The sequence below is a fragment of the Nelumbo lutea genome, chromosome 6, assembly GCF_056320005.1.
Source record: "Nelumbo lutea isolate HS-2025 chromosome 6, American lotus-T2T, whole genome shotgun sequence".
NCBI lineage: Eukaryota > Viridiplantae > Streptophyta > Magnoliopsida > Proteales > Nelumbonaceae > Nelumbo > Nelumbo lutea.
This window is the reverse complement of record NC_142689.1, coordinates 55,250,164-55,255,317: the sequence shown is the minus strand read 5'-3', so window position 1 is coordinate 55,255,317 and position 5,154 is coordinate 55,250,164. Positions and strand designations below refer to the sequence as shown.

General features: G+C 32.8%; 1 non-coding gene across 1 annotated transcript; it reads right to left on the bottom strand.

The window, feature by feature from the left end:
* Positions 1-3,522: 3,522 nt before the first annotated feature.
* On the bottom strand, positions 3,523-3,629 carry LOC148848956 (small nucleolar RNA R71). Its single transcript, XR_016101562.1, has one exon. It is a non-coding gene; the product is annotated as a small nucleolar RNA R71 (small nucleolar RNA).
* Positions 3,630-5,154: the final 1,525 nt, after the last annotated feature.

Below are 5,154 nucleotides of genomic sequence, written 5' to 3'. Positions count from 1 at the left end.
GGATCACATCTTCATTTTCATCTTCCTAGTTAACCGATCCTCGGGGTCACTGATGCCTTTTCTCCAGTGATTTGGGAAAGGCCATCCCTATCGACAACAAGGGTGAAGTACCTACTCTTCCAGGCTGGGACCTTAGAGAGATACTCATGAAGAAGCTTATATCCAGGTTGGTAAGATATGTAGTAGCTATATTTGTCCACTCCCTTGGGATCGGCTAGATTTTTCTTGATGGAATAGAGCGAGAAGGAAATGGTACCGACCATAGTAGGAACCGAGTTTTGGTGAAGCTAGTCAATGATGATGTCAAAAAATTTAATGACTTTGACAATGAAAGGATGAAGAGGGAAACAGAGCCCGGCGATCAGTTGCTCCTCGAATACCATGATCTCCTTGTGATTGTGCTCCCAGGGGAACCCCTCCAAGGGTAGTTAATAACCATAATGGTCAGGAAATTTGTAACGAGCAGCTAGAGCGCTAATCTTCTCAAGAGTCAAGGTAGAAGGACCAAAGGTGTCAGGACCTCGGGGTTTTGCGGGTGCGACGTGAAGACGATGCTTTTTTACTGGAAGCCTTCCATTCCTAAACCGAGGTGTCCATCTCGGCCAAACTAGAGTCTAAGTTCTAGGGCAAAGTGACCATCTCGGCTGGGTTGAACTCTATGTCTTGAGCCGAGGTGCCCTCCTTGGCTCGACTGGACTCCCCACTCTCATTAAAAAGACTATCACTACAAGACACGTTGGAAAGAAGAATAAGAAACTATAGGCATTGAAAGACAACTTACCTAGAAAAGGGAAATGACCTCGGAGATGGGAGAAAGACGACCGACCTGGAAGCTAGCATGCGACCTCCAGAATGCGAGAATTCCAATTGAGACAAAATGAATGGAATGCCAAGGCCCCTATTTATAGCTGTTGTAGTCGATCACAGAAAACTCATATCAAATTGATATGATGGCTCCCATGAAAACCGGTCGCATGACTTTCGAGGTTGAAATTGGTTGAGCACTCGTTTTGATGTCCGTGGAATTTTTAATTCGAGTGACATCCATGCATCCCCGATACGCGATCTAATTTTGTGGTTGAGTCAGTTGGGTCATTAAGGTCTGACCTCTAAACCGAACCTTGGCCAGGACAAAGACCAAGCCAAATCTACCTAGGCTCATCATGAACTTCGGCACCAGATCAGGACCCCTGGCATGAGGAGTAGAGGGGCAATTGATGAGGGGTAATTTTGCCCGACCTATCAACACCCAAACACGTGGAAGCGGCATGCAGACTAGATGACAACTTGGCATCTCCTACCGCCTCAACGGGCCAGGTCAACTCAGGTTCCTCAGTCACCTTGGCCAAGATCAAGGTCCGAGCAGCTTGCGATGGCTCGACCCGCCGAGGTGACATGTAGCCAACTTCTAGAAGCTAGCCAATTGTCTCTGACCTCTATGGGATCACGCCGCACGCCCGCGAGCCTTATCCTCATCCCGCCCGGATCGAGCAAACTCGATAAGCCTTATCAGCTCATATGAAGTCCACCTCCTCGAGCAGAACTGATTCCTAGTAGCACGGATCGAGGATCTCGTAGGTGTTTTGTAAAGCATACAACAACTCATTTGTATAAGGGCATCAACCCCAGTGACGCAAGGTACACACGATTTATTGCTCGCTAGCCTACTTGCATCCAAACTTTCAGTTCGCACACCATTCACTAACTTAAGCATTGGAGTGCCAACGCCGGATAAGCCACCCCAAGTTCTCTAAGTATTCTTCTTCTTGCAATTCAACCAGCCAACTAAGCGGATCGACATTCGAGCCGCCCTCTAGCTAAAGGCATCCAAATTGCACACCATCAAATAATAATAATAATAATAATAATAATAATAATAATAATAATAATAATAATAATAATAATAATAATAATAATAACAATAATAAATATAATAAAATAGTATTTTAAAAATTATAGTATTTTATTAATTAGTTGTATTTTATTAACACTAATTATTAATTAATAGTAATAATTATTAATTAACAATAATGAACACTAGTTCACACTAATTATTAATAACAACATTTAATAGAAATTGATTAACACTACTTATTAATTAATAGTAATATAATTCATAGTATTTTAAAAATTATAGTATTTTACATAAATATAATATTTTATTAGTTAATAGTATTTTATTAACACTAATTATTAATTAACAGTAATAATTATTAATTAACAATAATTAACACTAATTAACACTAATTATTAATAACAATATTTTATTAATTAACAACAATTAAGAGAAATTGATTAATACTACTTATTAATTAATAGTAAGATAATTCACAGTATTTATTTTAAGTTGTAATTAAATTATTTTTAAACTATAAATATAATTTAAGCTATAATTAACAAAAAAATTCATTTAATTAGTTTTACCCAAGAAATTATGAATATAAATTAAATAAATTAATGTATTTAAATAAATACAGTAATATAATAAATATAGTATTTATTGAAAAACAATATTATTAATTAATAGTATTTTTCATAATTATAGTATTTATTGAAAAACAATATTATTAATTAATAGTATTTTTCATAATTACAATATTTTTTAAAAATAATAGTATTAATTAATTAACATAATAATTTAAGATAGTACTAATTAATAGTAATATAATTCATAGAATTTATTTTTAAGATGTAATTAAATTATTTTTATACAGTAATTAACAATAATTATAATTTAAGCTATAAATAGCATAAAATTACACAAACTTATCATAAAGTATTAATTAACAATAATTATTTTTAATTGTAACTAAATAATTATTTTTCAACTATATTTAATAGTAATTATATTTCTTTGATAATACAGTAATTTAATAATTACATTATTATTAATAATTACAATATTTACTGAAAAGCAATATTAATAAATATTTTCTAAATAATGTATTTATTAATTAATGGTAATGTAATTAATTGTAATTATTTTTAAATTGTAACTCTTAGTAATTACATTTAATTACATTTAATAATAATTAATAAATACATTATTTTTTAAAAAATAATATATTTTTTAACTAATAGTAATTAACACAAATTAATTTTAATTATATTTAAAATAGCATGAAATTACATTTAATTACCAAAAAATTACATTTAATTACATTTAACAGTAATTAACAGTAATTAATGAACACTAATTATTAATTAACAATAATATAATTCACAATATTTATTTTTAAGTTGTAACTAAATTATTTTCAAACTGTAATTATCAGAAATTTACATTTAATTAGTTTTAGCCAGGAAATTACCAATATATTTCTGAAAATGTGATAATTTCTGAAAATTAATGCATTTTAAATAAATACAGTAATATAATAATTACAATATAGACTTTTTCCATTCTCATTACGTGATAGAGCTAAGGATTGGCTTAACTCACTCCTTGCAGAAAGTATCACTACTTGGAACGACTTGACTCAAAAATTTTTGGCAAAGTATTTTCCTCCCTCTAAAACAGTAAAATTGATCAATGATATCACTACTTTTGTTCAACTAGAGAGGGAATCTTTGTATAAGGCTTGGGAACGATTTAAAGAGATGCTTAGGAAGTGTCCTCACCATGGAATACTAGTTTGGCGTCAAATTCAGACATTTTATAATGGTATTACTCCATCTAATCGCTCCATTATTGATGCAGTTGCAAGAGGCACAATCATGAGGAAAACTCAAGAGGAAGCCTATGATCTAGTAGAAAAGATGGTATCAAATAGCTACCAATGGAATAATGACCGAGCTGTTCGAAGGGGAGTGCATCATCTAGATTCTTTTTCAGCTTTATCTGCTCAGCTTGCTACTTTGAATAAAAAATTAGACAATCTTAGTGTTGCAGCAATAAATATGTCATCTTGTAATCCATGTGATCTTTGTGGCCAATTGGGACATATAAATTCTGATTGTCAGGTAGGTAATCATTTTGCTTCACATGAAAGTGTTAATTTTATTTCTCATGGTGGCAAGCCAAATTTCAACCCTTATTCGAATACATACAATCCAGGGTGGAGGAGTCATCCGAATTTTTCATGAAATAACAACCAACAAAAAGCACCCATGGGATTTCAACAACAGCTGTCCCCACAAGAGAAGAAGGGAAATTTAGAGGACATGATTTCTAAGTTCATTAATACTGCAGAAGCAAAGTTCCAAGATCATGAAAATATATTCTTAAATCAAAAGGCATCTATTAAGAACTTAAAAGTTCAAGTGGGGTAGATTGTGAGCATGCCATCAGAAAGAAGAGATGGATGATTGCCTAGCAATACAGAGAAGAACCCAAGGGAGCAAGTGAATACCATTGCCTTAAGAAGTGGAAAGACTATTGGCGAGATCAATGATGATGATCAAAAAGTTGATGTAGCCGATTCACAAATGGAAATCGAAGGTAGTACACCTAAACTAAATTTAGATGCCATTAAACTTCCTCTCCCCTATCCTAAAAGAGTTTTGAAAGCTAACTTGGATAAACAATTTGAAAAATTTTTAGAGGTATTTAGAAAAATACATATTAATATTCATCTTTTTTATGTATTATCGCAGATGCCAAAATATGCCAAATTCTTGAAAGAGGTGATGTCAAATAAAAGAAAATGGGAGGAATGTGAAATGGTGAAACTAAACGAAGAGTGCTCAGCAATTCTTCAAAATAAATTGCCCCCAAAGCTCAAGGATCTAGGGAGTTTTTCTATTCCTTGCACCATAGGAGATACTAAGTTTGAGAATGCTTTATGCGATTTAGGTGCTAGTATAAATCTAATGCCATATTCTATCTTCGAAAAACTTGGATTGCATGAACTAACACCTACTACTATTACCCTGCAATTAGCTGATAGAAGCATTAAATATCCTAGGGGAATAGTAGAAGATGTTTTAGTCAAAGTGGGCAATTTTATTATTCCTGTTGACTTCATCGTGTTGGATATGGAGGAAGATAGAGCAATGCCTTTGATTTTAGGGTGACATTTTCTTGCTACTGGTAATGCTTTAATTGATGTGCAAAAGGGTCTACTTACTCTTAGAATCAATGGTGAAGAAGTGGTGTTTAATGTATTTAAAACCATGAAATATCCCAACACAATTGAACATGAAATATATGTA